The sequence below is a fragment of the Urocampus carinirostris genome, chromosome 18 (genome assembly GCF_059441175.1).
Source record: "Urocampus carinirostris isolate Australia breed hairy pipefish chromosome 18, RoL_Ucar_1.0, whole genome shotgun sequence".
In the NCBI taxonomy this organism is placed as follows: Eukaryota; Metazoa; Chordata; class Actinopteri; order Syngnathiformes; family Syngnathidae; genus Urocampus; species Urocampus carinirostris.
Window position 1 is genome coordinate 5,355,668 of NC_142366.1, and position 17,139 is coordinate 5,372,806.

General features: G+C 40.1%; 1 protein-coding gene across 2 annotated transcripts in view; it reads left to right on the forward strand.

Moving 5' to 3' along the window:
* Positions 1–17,139, forward strand: part of LOC148348176 (RNA-binding Raly-like protein) — a 91,963-nt gene that overhangs the window by 31,596 nt on the left and 43,228 nt on the right. The window lies entirely within an intron of this gene.

The following is a 17,139-nucleotide window of genomic DNA, read 5'->3' on the forward strand; positions in this document are numbered from 1 at the left end:
TATCCAATGTAGGTGGTGTGGTTTATTGTGGGCCTTTACTCTGCCGGGTGGAGTTAAAGAGCCTCATGGCATGAGGAAGAAAAGATCTCTTCAGTCTGTCCGTAGTACAAGACAGTGACAGCAGTCTGTCACTGAAACTGCTCTTCTGTCCGGAGATAATGCTGTGAAGCGGATGCGATGGATTGTCCATGATTGACCTCAGCTTTTTCAGTGCCTGTCTCTCAGCTACTGTTGTTAGGCTGTCCAGCTCTTTGCCCACAACAGAGCTCGCTTTCCTAGCCAGTTTATTGAGACGAGAGGCATCCTTCTTCTTGACGCTGCCTCCCCAACACGCTGCCGCATAGAAGAGGGCGCTTGCCACTACTGTCTCATAGAATATTTTCAGGAGCTTTTTGCAGATGTTGAAGGAGGCCAGCCTTCTGAGGAAGTAAAGTCGGCTTTGCCCTTTCCTACATAGAGCTTCTGTGTTGGCAGTCCAGTCCAGTTTGTTGTCCAGCTGCACACCCAGGTATTTATAGGTCTGGACAAATTCTACACATTCTCCCTTGATGGTTACAGGAACCGGATGAGTTCTGGTTCTCCTGAAGTCCACCACCATCTCTCTGGTCTTGGTGGTGTTTAGGTGCAGGTGGTTTGCGTCGCTCCATCGGACAAAGTCCTGAATCAATTTCCTGTACTCCTCCTCCTGCCCGTTTCTGATACATCCCACGATCGCAGTGTCATCTGCAAACTTTTGCACATGGCAGGACTCAGAGTTGTACTTAAAGTCCGATGTATATAGAATGAATAGGAACGGAGAGAGAACGGTCCCCTGCGGAGATCCTGTGCTGCTAACCACGGTGTCCGATATACAGCCCCCCTGTTTCACATACTGCGGTCTGCCTGTCAGGTAGTCAGTAATCCATTCTACAAGGTGTGAGCTAACTCCCATCTCTGTCAATTTCCTACTCAGTAGCAGAGGCTGTATGGTATTGAAGGCACTAGAGAAGTCCAAAAATGTAATCCTCACAGCCCCCTTCGCCCTATCCAGGTGAGAGAGGGATCGGTGTAACATGTATAATATAGCATCCTCCACTCCCACCTTCTCCTGGTAAGCAAATTGCAGTGGGTCGATGGCGTGACGGACCTGTAGCCTCAGGTGGTGCAGCAGCAGCCGCTCCATGGTCTTCATCACATGTGATGTCAGGGCGACTGGCCTGAAGTCGTTGAGTTCCTCTGGTCTTGATTTCTTTGGGACTGGGATGATGCAGGATGTTTTCCACAGCTGAGGGACCCTCCCCTGTTCAAGGCTCAGGTTGAAGATGCGCTGTAGAGGGTCTCCCAGCTCAGACGCACAGGCTTTCAGCAGTCGGGGGGATATTCCATCCGGACCAGCTGCCTTGCTGGTTCGTAGCCTTCTCAGCTCCCCACACACCTGGGCTGAAGTTATTTTTAGTGGGGGGATGTCTTCCATGCTAGTGTCCAGAGGGGGAGGGGGAAGGACAGCTGCACAACTCAGGGGTGAGGATGAGCCGGAGTGGTCAAACCTGTTGAAAAAGTTGTTCAACTGGTTGACTCGCCCCACATCTATATCCACAGCCACACTCTGCTTGGTGCTGCAGCCAGTAATTGTTTTCATCCCTTCCCACACCTCCTTCATGTTGTTGTTCAGCAGCTTTTTCTCCAACTTCCTCCTGTACTGCTCCTTCCCTTTCTGGAGCTGGACTTTGAGCTCCTTCTGTACTCGTTTTAGCTCCTGATGATCACCATTTTTAAAGGCCCTCTTCTTTTGGTTCAGAAGGCACTTGATGTCTCTCGTGATCCAGGGCTTGTTGTTGGCATAGCAGCGTACAGTCTTTATAGGAACAACATTGTCCATGCAGAACTTAATGTAGTCAGTAGTGCAGTTTGCCATCTCCTCAATGTCCCCACTGCTGGACCCTAGTTTTTGGTCCTATTTTTGACATACATAAGACGCACCAGATTATAAAGCGCTACAATGGGAACGTCGACAAATTACCCCCTTAACATTCCGAAAGCTTGCAAAGAAAATACGTGTCGAGAACACGTGCGGATGCGGTGTCCGTACGATGTCACTCAAATGCATCGTTCCATCATTCGGAAGGTTAAAATCTTGGGATTCAAGAAATGCCAACCATTCCTTAGTTTCTATTTTCTTTTTCGCTCGCAACTTTACAGTATATATGACAATAAACACTTGGAATTGAGTTTAATTTAAAAATAGACACTCCATTCCATCCATTATCTGCACCGCTTATCACAGAAACATCGAGTTCAGTCTGAAACAAGATACAGGGATAATATATATAGCCAGAGTAGCTCACCGAAGTCGTTGTGTTCATAATAATGTGCAGCCGTGGTCCTCTTATATCCGTGAGTTTAGTAAATCCAGGAGAATAAAATATTCACAAATACAAAATAGTAAAAAAATGCTTTCTGTATGCCGTCAGCCACGTGCTATACGCATTCATCTATTTCAGCCAATTGCAGGCTTTGTTTTGCCGTTTAAGCCAATGCCAGCCTGTAAATGATAAAAGGGATCCGCCCCTTGACCTCCGAATAACTTTAGCCAATAGTGATCGATTCAACTGATGATTGACATGTCTTTTTTGGCCAATTGCAGGCTTTGTTTTGCCGTTCAAGCCAATGCCAGCCTGTAGATGATAAAAAGGATCCTCCCCATGACCTCCGAATAACTTTAGCCAATAGTGATCCATTCAAATGATGATTGACACATAGGTTAGCCAATGAAACGCCGGTAAAAAAATCCCAGCATACACCGCGGACTACTTGGCGTTCGGGGCAAAATCTAGTCGGCGGCTGCAAGTTAGTTGCAAGACTTTGCGAATTAATTTTGTTCCATAAATAAGGCGCACTGTATTATAAGGCGCATGGTCAGCTTTTGAAAAAATTAAAGGCTTTTAGGTGCGCCTTATAGTGCGGAAAATACGGTACTTTGAATTCACTTTTTGATTTCAGATGGTATTTTGTCGCCATCATGTGGATGTTATTGGGAATATGCTGTAAAAATACTTTTACTTTCCTTAAACATGTCAAGAAGTCTAAGTTTGTTGGTGATAGAAAGCATCTTTCTTTGCATTTTGGTGCTTTTGTGGGTCCAGAGCATTTTGTTGACATGGTGCCTTTTAGAGAAACTTGAAATTGAAAGATATTCTCGTATGTAATGTAGATTTGTCAAGATGTTTGTCTACAACCTGGACCACAATGTTATTGACACACAGGTAGACACAGGCAGAAAAGGGGCAAGACGACTGTTTTGACCAGGGGCGCAAATAGAGATCCAGCCCGTGGGCAGGTAGAAACTGATCTACAAGACAACTCTGAGAGAAGCCCAAGAGAATGAGGAGATGCAGTTTTAAATATGTACACTTGATGGTTGACAAAGCCAGGCGCCACTTGCAAAACAACTGTAGCTGTACTTGTACTCTCTCTCTCTCTCTCTCTCTCTCTCTCTCTCTCTCTCTCTCTCTCTCTCTGTCTTTCATTTTTCTTTCTCTTTCTTTCTTTGTCACTCCTTTTTTGTCTTTTCTCCTTTCTCTCTATTTCTCTCTCTCTCTTTCTTTATATATCTTGGTCCTGTTTGTTCATTCTTTCGCTCTTTTTCGCTACCTCCGTGAGAGTTTTCTTCTTGCATGTGGCCCACAAACTAAAATGAGTTTGACACTCCTGGTTCAGACAATCAGAATGCAGAGCCCTATGCATGATGAAAATCCACGAAGTATCAAAGTGAACTGCAATATTGTATATATCATATTATTCTTAAGTTGACTTCTCCAGTGAAGAGCCAGTGACTTTTGTGACCGATAAATTGACTACGGGGGTCAATTCAGTTCTCGGGTGGTTAATATTTGAGACAAACTCGATTTTTTCCCGTAAAAAGAAATGACTCATCGCCATAGTAACCACTATCACGAATGTGAAGTATCTCCCGCCGACCTCAAGTGTGTTTTTCATTTTTGCGCTGCTCGGGGACACAGGTGAGGCATGCCCCTCGTCCGTCTCTCACCCTGGTCCTCGTCCACTACTCATCGTTTGTCTGCTGATGTGGGAATAAAAGGCGCAGCGTGAGCATTTTTAAACTGAGTAGGGGAGAATGCTTTCACAAGAATGACGGCGCCATAAAACACCTGACGCTGTTCTCAACCATCAAATAAGATTAAGAGCCCGGAAGGAATTGATCCCAGCAGGAGACAATGTTTTCTGACCTGCTTATTTTCAAATTCTTCCTGCGAATGCTGGAGAAGGCAGAAAATACTTACTGTGTGTGTGGAATATATATATACATATATATACATACATACATACATACATACATACATACATATATATATATATATATATATATATATATATATATATATATATATATATATATACATATATATATACAAAAGTCAATTCCATTGAAGTTGGGAAAAAGTTTAAAATGTCAGTAAAATTAGAATAGAATGACTTGCAAACCTTTTCTAACCCATATTTAAATGAATACACCACAAAGACAAGATTATCCATGTTCAAACTCATAAACTTTATTTCCATAAGCAAATAATGATAAACTTAGAATTTTATAATTGCAACAAGTGCCAAAGTAGTTGGGAAAGGGGCTTCTTCACCATTGTGTTACATCACCTTTCCTTTTAATAACACTCAATAAACGTTTAGGAAGTGAGGAGACTAGTTGTTGAATCGTTGATAGTGGAATCCTTTCCCATTCTTGCTTTATGTACAGCTTCAGCTGTTCAACAGTCCGGGGTCTCCTTTGTCTTATTCTGCGCTTTATAATGCGCCACACATTTTCAATGGGAGACAGGTCAGGACTGCAGGCAGGCCAGTCAAGCACCCGCACCCTCTTACTACGAAGCCACGCTGTCGTGAGACGTGCAGTGTGTGGCTTGGCATTATCCTGCTGGAAGAAGCAAGGGCGCCCATGGTAAAGATTCTGTTTGGATGGCAACATACTTTGTTCCAAAACCTGAATGTACTTTTCTGCATTAATGGTGCCTTCACAGATGTGCAGGATACCCATTCCTTGGCCACTCATGCACCCCCATACCATCACAGATGCTGGCTTTTGCACTTTGCGTGCATAACAGTCTGGGTGGTTCTGTTCTTCTTTGGACCGGAGGACACGACGTCCACAATTTCCAAACACAATTTGGAAAACTGACTCATCAGACCACAGAACACTTTTCCACTTTGTATCAGTCCATTTTAGATGGGCTCGGGCCCAGAGAACCCTGCGGCGTTTCTGGATGTTGTTGATGAATGGCTTACGCTTTGCAACATAAAGTTTTAACCCACACTTACAGATATAGCGTCGAACTGTATTGACTGACAGTGGTTTTCCAAAGTGTTCCTGAGCCCATGTGGTGATGTCCTTTACACATTGATGTCGGTTCTTAATGCAGTACCGCTTGAGGGCTCGGAGGTCACGGGCATTCAATAATGGTTTACGGCCATGCCGTTTACGCACAGTGATTTCTCCAGATTCCCTGAACCTTTTCACAATATTATGGACTGTAGATGATGATATCCCTAAATTCCTTGCAATTGTACTTTGAGGAATGTTGTTTTTAAACTGTTCAACAATTTGCTCACGCAGTTGTTCACAAAGAGGTGAACCTCGCCCCATCCTTGCATGTGAATGACTTAGCTTGTTCGGGTCTCCCTTTTTTATACCCAGTAACAACTCTCACCTGTTGCTAATTCATCTGTTCACCTGCAAATAGTTGGTTGATTTCCATTCATCCACTTTCTGAGTAGTTATTGACACCTGTCCCAACTATTTTGGCACGTGTTGCTGTCATCAAATTACAGAGTTGATGATTTTCTCCCAAAACAATAAAGTTTATGAGTGAAGACAATAAATATGTTGTCTTTGCTGTGCATTCATTTAAATATGGGTTGAAAAGAATTTGCAATTTACTTGGATCAATTTTTATTTGCAATTAACACACTTTCCCAACTTCATTGGAATTGAGTTTTGTATATATATATATATATATATAGTATTCTGTGTAGCACTTTTTAGTTATTCTATATAACACGCTACAGTGGGCATTTGCACGTCACAATGGGTATTTGTATATTGTATTCTTTTTGCTTTATTATTGTATTGTTCTCAGCTCAGGGATGCTGCTGGAAATGTGAATTTCCCTTCGGGGATGAATTAAGTATCTATCTATCTATCTATCTATCTATCTATCTATCTATCTATGTATCCTCGTTTGTTCACCCCCCTAAAAAAAATCAAAATCAATAGCACAGGCTTCCTCCGTGGCCGAGAAATATCTATAAATCCGCCAGGTGGTTGCCATATATATATATATATATATATATATATATATATATATATATATATATATATATATATATATATATATATAAGCCCCATGTGCATTGTAATATGAGATATTTACCAAAAAAGCCAGTGTACGTATAATCCATAATTCTCCTTCTCTATCTTTCTGCATCTTTCAACCCTTGCATCACCATTGTTTTCTCTCTCTCTATCCATCTATTGATATAAATCTATCTATCCATCCAATTTTATCATTTTCTTCTCTCTCTTTCATCCTCTATCTATCTATCTATCTATCTATCCATTTCAACACCTTCCTTTATTTCTCACTCTCCCGATTGATCTATGTATCCATCCATCCATCCATGCATCTCTGTCTTACTCTGTCTATCTCCATCCACCTATCCATTCATCCGTTAGTCTCTTTCTTTCATCCATCCTTCCTACTTTCTCTATACACCCTACTCCATTTTCTCTCTCTTTCTATCTTTTGTTCTCTTCTCTTTATCATTATTTCTTTTTTGTCCCTCCCTCTTCATTAAAATATCTTTCCATCCTACCTGTTTTGCTCTATTTCTCACTGTCCCGATTGATCTAACTGTCCATCTATCCATGCTTCATCACCTTTCTTTATCTGTCTAAATCCTAACCTGTCCATTCATCTGTACTGTTACTCTCTCTCTCTCTCTCTCTCTCTCTCTCTCTCTCTCTCTCTTTCTAATCCACGCCTCCCCTTTTTTCATTCATTCCTCTATCTTGTTCTCTCTATTCATCCATCTCTGTTTCTTTATCTATCCATCTATCCATCTATCTATCTATCTCTCTCCATCTATCTTTTTGGTTCCACATGGAAAAAGCTCGTCCTTCAGTTATCTGTATAAACAAACCCCGCAATCCTCGTTTGTTCCCCCCCTAAAAAAATAAGAATCGATAGCACAGCCTTCCTCCGTGGCCGGAAAATATCTATAAATCCGCCAGGTGGCTGCCAGTGAACAATGAGCTCTTAAGAGGCATCACAAGGAAAAAAGCATCCCTCTAATGGGCCTTCTTGCTTTTTTTTTTCGTTTCCTTGACATCAATGCCTCATCCTATCTTTCTGACCATGAGATTGCGGCGCCGTATGAAAAAAACTTCAAGAAACGGCGCAGAAAACTGTCATTGAAAATTAAAAATGAGGCCTTATGAGCAAGATATTATTGTATGATATGATAAGATATGATACAATCTTCATAAAGCCCCAGTTTATATTATGCAGTGAACCCTAGAGGTGTAAAAATGCAAATATACAATCATTAAAATAAAAGAATTGATTTAAATCATAAACGCAAACACAAACACATGCACTTTGTCATGAACATGATTTTATATATATATATATATATATATATATATATATATATATATATATATATATATATATATATATATATATATATATATCATATATATATATATATATATATATATATATATATATATATATATATATATATATATATATATATATATATATATATATATATATATATATATACACATATACACACACTACATCGCTTTGACACAATGAAAGGTAATCAGTGTAAAGCTTATGTAGCAGTGTTAATTTATTTTTCCCCTCAAAAAACTCAAACTATAGCCATGTGTCGATAAATTGTCGATAGTACATCCTTAAGTAAAAGTTTCTGAAGTTCAATATTTTGTGTGGCCAATATTATTTTGCAGAACCACTTTCATTCTCATCTCATCTCATTAGTTGTACCGCTTATCCTTATTAGGGTCGCGGCGACTTTAATTCTCCTGTTCATGTATTTAACCAGAGCCTCACAAATTGGAATGCTCTACAAGTCCTCCATGACAACATGACAGACAGAGCTGGGGGATATTTAAAATCTTCTGCTTCTCCACCTTCTGCTTGAGAATGCCTCAAAGATGTTCTGTTAGATTTAGATCTGTAGACATGCTTGGCCAGTCTATTCATTTACCCATAACCACTTTAGAAAAGCCTTGGTCATCTTAGATGTGTAATTGGGGTCATTGTCGGGCTGAAACCCCGCGACCCAGTTTCTGCAGGGAGGGGATATTATCTGCTCTAGTATTCCACAGCTCATACTTGAGTTTGTGTTTTCTTATTGAAATTCTCCCCAATTCCAGTTGCACTCATGCTGCCCCAAACCTTGGCAGTCCCTACACCATACTTGGCTTTAGGCACAACACAAACATGTTTGTACTCCTCACCTGGTTGCCGCCACACATGTTTCACACCATCTGACCACACATGAGGTAATCCCCCTTCCAGGTTGACCAAGCTGCAACAGATTTTGCAATTAAAAAAATACACAGATATTGTCAACATAAATTATAGGTCATTCAAGAGATATAGAATAGATGTGTGTTTTATGCCTAGATTCAAACAGTTCCACTGAGGTTGCTGATCGAATCTCAGGGGGAAGAGCATTCCACAGCACAGGGGCCCGAATGTAGAATGCTCTCAAACCTGCGGCTCTCTTCTTGGCTCTTGGGATCACTAGTAGACCAACATTTTCAGAACGAGGGCTCCGGACCGGAACATAGGAGGAAATTAAGAAATATATGAGGGAGCAAGTCCATGCATAATTTTGCATACTACCAAATCACATCTTAAGCTAACAGGGAGCCAAGGCAGGTTAGCCAAAACTGGGGTAATGTGATCAAACTTTCTTGTTTAGGTTAAAAGCCTTGCTGCAGCATTTTGTACCAGCTGCAGGCTCTTGATTTTGGACTTTGGGACACCGGAGAGTAGTACATTACAGTAATAAAGACGGAGGGAACAAACGCATGAATTATAATCTCTGCATCAGACTGGAACATCATAGGCCGACTTTTAGCAATGTTGTGATGGTGGAAAAAAGCTGTTCTAGTAATATTCTTAACGTGTGCTGGAAGGCCAGATTGGGGTCAAATATGACACCTAAATTTTTGACTGAGTCTCTCTGAGTGATATTACATTTGTCAATATTCAGAGCAATTTTTGAGAACAAGTCATGGCATTTAAATGGACCAATGATCAACATTGCAGTCTATTCAGGATTGAGGCGCAAAAAGTTGAGTGACATCCATATATTGATCTCAGTGAGGCAGGCCTTTCCTTCTCTTACCACTCATGTTAGCCACTTGGCTGCAGGCTATGGTTTACTACTAGCGCCTATTGTTATTGTTAGCTGCTAGTGCTTTGTCCTTCATTGTGACCTTCTCTCAAAACTGGTCATGGAAGCAAACATCTCAGACACCCATGCATGATTCAGCCACCTAGTGCTTTTTTCCCACTATTTCCTTCTCAAGTCACACTCGGCTGCATAATATGGGTGGCCATTAAATTAAATATTGTAATTGTTATCTGCTATTGCTTCGTGCTTTAGTGTCACTGTCCTTCGACACCGAGTTAGACTCAGTTAGACAGTTACACTCTTAAATCAGCAATGACAGACTCCAGCTATTGGCTCTTTTCAACCGCTTGGGGTGTATTTGGCTGATCAATTTTATTTTTTTTCTTGCCGGTGCAGCTCTTATGTTCTGTTGCTGGCTGAAATTCCTGCAAGAAAATATAGAAGTAGGCTTGGGAATTTTGCCAAGTAATATCATTTTGGCCTTCATAGTGTGTCTTTTTCAAATGCAACAACTTCAGCTGCATTCAAGGTTATTTGAACGGTATTGTTAACATACATATAATAGAGAAAATATTTGATTTAATGATTATTAAGGACGCCTCAAACTACGCACCCCACAAGTAAGAAGTACATTTTTTGTAATTATTTATTTTTCACCTAACTCTTTCGGCATTTTTCCAGGCTTGCAAATAAGCGACCATACCTGGACAGAATAAATTAGACGAACACAAAAAACAACAACACAACTGTGAGGAGAACAAACACACTAGCGCAATTTCATCCTTCACGTCCCTTTAGATGGCTAGCGCACACTCATAATTAGCAATGTGTGCATCATCGTGGGTGCACTTGATGAATGTCAAGGCCGCGCACACACACTAAGTGCCATCGCACCTCTTTTCATTAAAAGAGATTTGTGTCGAATACACTGAAAGAGAATGAGAAGGAGTGGAATCTAGGCTTCATTTCAGTTCATCGGGTCTGTTGTTCTATACCAGGGATAAAGAAAACAGCAATGATGAACAAGCAGAAACATGACACACCCTCACCCGTTTCCTTGTCAAGGGTGCTGTCCGGAATTTTGAAATTGTATTCGCGCTTACGGCATTTTCTGGCTTAAATCATTATTGCAGCCTCTGTCGAGCTGCTTGTGTGGTGTGTCCAAATATGTGCATTTCTTAGATGTGTCCAAATAAACTCTCTTTTTTCATTATTGGGGAGGTTTGGGTTGGCATTTGGACTGTTTCTGACTTTCACAATTTTCATGCTGCATTGGCAGAAAAATGCGAGGACGAGCATGAAATCTCTCTTAACCTTCGCCCTTAACCTTCCTGCTTCCTAATGTTGCGATCCTGAACAGCTCTGATCAAACTAAGATAAAAGCAGATAGGCATGGTGGAAACCAAATTATAATGGCACACAAAACACTTGGATTGCAAGTCTCTTCATTAAAAGTGATTTGTCTATCTATCTATCTATCTATCTATCTATCTATCTATCTATCTATCTATCTATCTATCTATCTATCTATCTATCTATCTATCTATCTATCTATCTATCTATCTATCTATCTATCTATCTATCTATCTATCTATCTATCTATCTATCTATCTATCTATCTATCTATCTATCTATCTATCTATCTATCTATCTATCTATCTATCTATCTATCTATCTATCTATCTATCTATCTATCTATCTATCTATCTATCTATCTATCTATCTATCTATCTATCTATCTATCTAGTTACCCTGGTCAAATCCCTTGAAGGGGGTGACCGACAGTAAGACAAACACATACACAAAAACAAAGTAAATTGAAAAAAAGAAAAATGTAGCAAAAACACCCAAAAAAAGTGATCATTGCTAAACCAAATGCCCAAACACCCAAACAAGTTAAGTACCTCAGCACCCAAGTTGGTCATGTTTTCGTCCCTCCAGATGAAACGGGACACAAGAAAGTGGCCATGTCACTCAGGTCAGGGTGACACAACACACTCTTCTGTTCAACAGCAGGGCCCGATAGCTTTCCCTGGTTTATCCCTGCCGCATCATACGGGTGCCCTGCCCATCTCTTAGAATGCGTCCAAACATCTCACTATCCTTTCACAACACTTCTCCACTCATTTCTATCACCAACAAGAGCTTTAGCTTCCACTACACTTAGACTTCTTTTCTCCAGTGCACTCATAACACCATCCATCCACGTCAATCGCGGCCTTCCTCTTGGTCTCCTTCCATTTACTTCTGTTATGTTAGTCCTCTTCAACATTAGCTCTTCATCCATCCTTTCCATGTGTCCAAACCATCGAGTACACTTTCATCCACACGCTTGCTCAGTTCCACTGCTACTCCAGTTCTGTCTCTCACAATTTCATTTCTCAATCTATCTAATCTTGTCACTCCTAACATACTCCTCAAACACTTCATCTCAAAAACATACAATTTCCTTCTCAAATCTGCGTTCAGGCTCCAAGTCTCTGCACCATACAACACAGTCGGCACAATCACACTCTCAAAGTTCTCTCTTAACATCTGTACTCATACTCTTGTTACTCATCACAGTAAAATAACACATGAAAAAAATATTGTCCCTCGATTTGTTGTTTTACTCAGCTCACTCATTAAAATTAAGTGTATGTATGAGTATATATAAATCATATTAGTACATTTAGCTATGCTTTACCAATTGTATATGATTGCCTGCCAATGACAACAATGTATGTCAATGTAAGTGACTAGCTAAAAGAATTTAAGTTTGTTACACGAGTTTTTGAACTAAATAAAGAGAGGCATTTATTTGAGGTAATAGCATACCAGCATCTACATGAAGCCACAAAGCAAACCAATAGCAGACCAGAATTTGACACGACATCAACCAACAGCAGACACCTTTGAGATAAAACTATATTTGAAGGTCAATTTTTGCCAACGCAAAATAATTTGTTTTTGATGTTGTATAGTGGGGAAAACACCGTGAGGAGGACCTGAAAAAACATCTTTATCCTTGGTTCCCGTGGTTACGGTGTTTTTACTTCTCCCTTTAGCATCACTGCAAGTCTAAGCTTTTTATCTCCTAATTTACACTGAAAATATTGTAAGGTGACGTTGTATCCTGGGGTTCTACTGTACTCACATGTATCTTTCTGTGCAACGTGGGCATTCCACATTCAAATTGAAGTTTCTTGACATTCTGAACAAAAAAAGAGAGAAAAGCCTTAATTTCAGCTAATAACATACCGGCATCGTCTAGAAGCAGTGACGCAAAAGAATAGCAGACCAGCATTTGATATGACATCAACCTATAGCAGGCAGGCATCTTAGAGACTTGGCAGTGTTTAAATTGTATAATGTTGTGATTAGGCCTCTCCAATATAAGATAAAAGGCTTAAACTATGCCGTTAGGTCTCTCACTTATCCTGCTTGGCGTTTTCTGTCACAGCACTCTTACGCATGTTATCCAGTTTGAACCAGCTAAGACTGTTGAATCTCAAATAGTCACATTGAGGCCACGTCTAATAACACAATGTGGTTGCTAATTAAGGCTAATGGAGGATTAGAAAACCCTTGTGGAATGATGTTAGCACAGCTAAAACAGTTTAGTGGGTTGGAGAAGCTATAAAACTAACCTCCTTTTGAGCGTGTCCAGTATCTGGAGCATCACATTTATTGGTGTGAATAAACTAAGAATGGCCAGGAAAAAAACATTTGTGTGGAACTTGACAGACTATTCTTGTTCCCAGAAATGAAGGCTATTCAATGCAAGACATTTCCAAGAAACTGAAGATCGCCTACAACACAGGTGTCAAACAGGCGGCCCGTGGGCCGGATCAGGCCCGCTAAGGGATTGAATCCGGCCAGCAAGACAACACTCAGAGAAGCGCAAGAGAAAAACAAGCTGCAGGTTGAAATATGTCAACTTGATGTTGCCAAAGAAAGATGCCTCGAACAAAGACACTGTACTTGTATTTCTTTTTTTCTCTCCCTCTCTCTCTCTCTCTCTCTCTCCCTCTTTTCCACCCCTTTTCTCCCATTCTCTGTCTCTGTCTCTTTCTCTCTCTGTGTCTTTTTAACTTCTTTTGCTCTAACTTCCTTTTTTCCTTTTCTCTTTCTCTCTTCACGCTTTCTTTTCTCTTTTCTCTCCTTCTGTCTTTCTATTTTTCTTTGGATTTCTTTCTTCCGCTCCCTTTCTTTCCCCCTCTCTCACAACTTCTCTTTTTATCCCTTTTGTTTCTCACTCTCTCTCCCTCTCTCTCTCTTTCTTTGTCCCGCCCTCTCTCCTTTTCCCTCCCTATTTTTCTTATTTCTTTATCTCTCTTTTTCTTTCTCTTTAATCTTCTAGTCCGGCCCCCGACAGAATGTATGTTCTATCGTGTGGCCCCCGAGTTAAAAAGAGTTTGACACCCCTCTCCTACAATGTGGTGTTTCCTTCAGAAAACAGTACAGTTTCTAACTAGAGAAAGAAGAGAAGTGGCAGTACAATGGAATCTCTAGCTTGAGAAATAGACACCTTACAGGTCCTGAACTAGAAGCTTGGTTAAATAGTACCTGCAAAACACCAGTGTCAACAGCCACACCAGGAGTTTCCAACGTGGTACCAGGGTGAGAATAGCTTACCAGTGCTGGGTCATTATAAGTTTCAAGTAAAATGTTTTGGTGGTCTAATAGTAGTCAACTGAGTCTATTTAACTCAGCTTCCAAAAATCCACCTTTTAATAACATGGTAACAACATATTAATAACAATATGTTATTTTAGAAATTTGAATCAAACTGGGTACCTTTTGCACTAATTAGTAACAAAAAGTAGCCCTGCAGCTTGAAAGAGGTAGGTGACCCCTAATCTTCAGTAAAGAGTAGATGTTGAGAGACTGATTTCAAGAAAGAGTGGCAAAGAAAATGCTAAATATGAGACTGGCCAACAGAAGGAACAGAAGGACATTTATATGGGCAAAAGAACACAGATGATAGCCTTCTCATTTGATAAATAAAAGTATGAATTTTTCATGGAAAACACAAAATTCTCTGTATGGCCACAAACTTTAGAACAGTAGTGTATCTTCCTGAAGAACGTGAGCATTGTACTTGTCCATCCATCCATTATCTGCACCGCCTATCCTCAGTAGGATAGCGGGAATACTGTAGCCCATCCCAGCCATCTTCGGGCAGTGGGCAGGGGACACCCTGAATTGGTTGCCAGCCAATCGCAGGGCACACAAAGACAGACAACTCACTTGCTCATTCACACCCAGAGACAGTTTGGACCGGCGAATTAACCTGACCTGCATGTTTTTTTGGAATGTGGGTGGAAACCAGAGTGCCCGGAGGAAACTTACGCAAGCACGGGAAGAACATGCAAACTCCACACAGGAAGGTTCAATCTCATGACCTCAGAACTGTACCGCAGACGGGCTAACCACTCAGCTGCCGTGCTTCCTCATAATATCTATGTATATATACATGTTATTGGTATTTCCAATTATTTTAATACATATTGAAGACAGTCGGACTTCCTGAGCTCTGGCGTCATGTGAAGCACTAGCAAGCCAGTCACTCTATAAGGTTACATGCTAACTAGTCGAAAACGTTTTGAGTGTTTTAAGCCAAGTTTTGTAAACGTGATTATTTTTTGCATTTTCCGATTATCATTTGACTACAATTTTTTTCACAACTATTTTTGGGTTGATTTATTCAAATGCTCGCACGTGTGGCGTGCGATGACTTAATAGCGGCAGTGGAGACGCAGGGTTGGGGGAGGAATGCATAAAAAGTGGCGAGCAAATGAGACAGGCCACCGGGCCCCTGGGGGCCGTTAGGCACGCAACGAGGCGGCTAAACAAAAACGCTGCTGCCTAAAACCAGCAAAACTGCTAAAACTGTTGTGACACCATGAGTCCTGTAGCCTCACCTCCTGTGGTTTGATTGACAGTAGGAGTCGTTCTTTTGTAAAACCAAAAGGTCAATTCAGAAAAGGACATTTTAAGAGAAATAAAGTCAGGAACATGAATTCAAATTGCCTGGGGCTGCAACAAATGATTATTTTAATAGTTGACCAGTCACTGAGTATTGCAGGGGTCAGCAAACCAAAATGTTGAAATCCATATTGGACCAAAAAAACCAACAAAAAATCAATTTGGTTGGAACAGAGAAAATGTAAAAGTTTTATATAAACCTTATAATCTATATTGGCCATATTAGCCTACTATATAAATGAGTACGTTTATTGCATCGCACGTCCTCTGGAAAATGATGCACCAAGTGACTACTCTATTGTAGGATAATTCCTCAAGTTTAACGTCAGTACAATAGTAGTAAATTACAGCACGATTAAGTTATTTGATAAAATCAAAGCAATGCAATTCAAATATCAGAATTTTGATGTGATTTTCATTTTGAAAATTCGAAATAAAAAAAATGGAACTTGCGAAACGTGCCCCTTACATCAAAAAGAGTTCAATAAAACGTAGCAAGCATATAAAAATAAAACAGCAGCCTTTTGATAAGGTAAATGAAATCACATAATGCAATTTAAGTTTGAGTTCTGTGCAATTGTCAAACAAGTCAGTACTTGGGTAAAACAGAAGCAGCATCCTCTTCACTCTCTCTCTGTTTTGATACTAAAAGCGGACAGAAGAAAAAAAACTTAAATAATACCCCCAAGTGTTATAAAATATATACTGACAAAAAGAAGAAATCACTTAACAAAAATGTCTACTTTGTCACTACAAAGTGCTTATGAAAGCATTGTGCTCTTACCTGTTTAATGTGACTTCTGTGTTAAAATTAAAGTGCTGCTTTAAAAGGGCCCTTACAGGAAGAAACGGAGAGACGAAAACAAGCGAAGGAGCTCCCTCTCGTCTCATAGCTGTGTAGTAACACTTAATGTTGAAATATAATATTCTTTTTACACATTTTTACATTGGAAAACATTAGTTTGTGTCATGTTTGTCCTCCTGCAGAAACCATATGAAAAGAAAAATATAATTCCCGCGTCTCCATTTTTTTCAATTTGTAAACGTTTTTAGAAAAGTGCCAGGAAGCAGTGTGGCTATTGAGACGGCTGCTAAACTACTGAAACAATTACTTAAATAATCAGATAACTATTTTTTTTTTAATTTAGCATGAAGTTGATTTAATTTTTTTGGCAAACTGTCAGGACCTGGCACTCCACAGTCCCCCAGAGGGCGCCAATCGGGCGTGGAACTTGATGCACCTTAGCCCAATCCCCCACAGCTGTTCCTAACTATCACAAGACTTTATATTAAATGCTCGGAGGGCAGACTGCTTCGGGTCATTGCCATTGCCATGTTGCGGTTGCCAGATCCATGCCATTTTCATCCCGTCTTGTGTCATTATGTCAGTTTTGTTTTTTGTTGTTGGTTTGTTACTTTGTACCTGATTTTGTTGATAAATAGTACCATTGCCTTCATTCTGGCTTCCCTGCTTTTCAGTCCACCTTTGCAAATGTAACAGCAAAGGATAATAAACACAAAATGGGTACAATTGAAAATACATGTTTAATTAAACATATTTTAGATTCGTACAAAAACTAAAAAAACATATCCACAATCTAAAACCAATTAGGCACTGTGCTCAGTCAGTAGACATAAACACGTAAAAAAAAAACAGTCCCCTTTTAAGGGACTGGCAAATTAATCTATCTATAAGTCCCG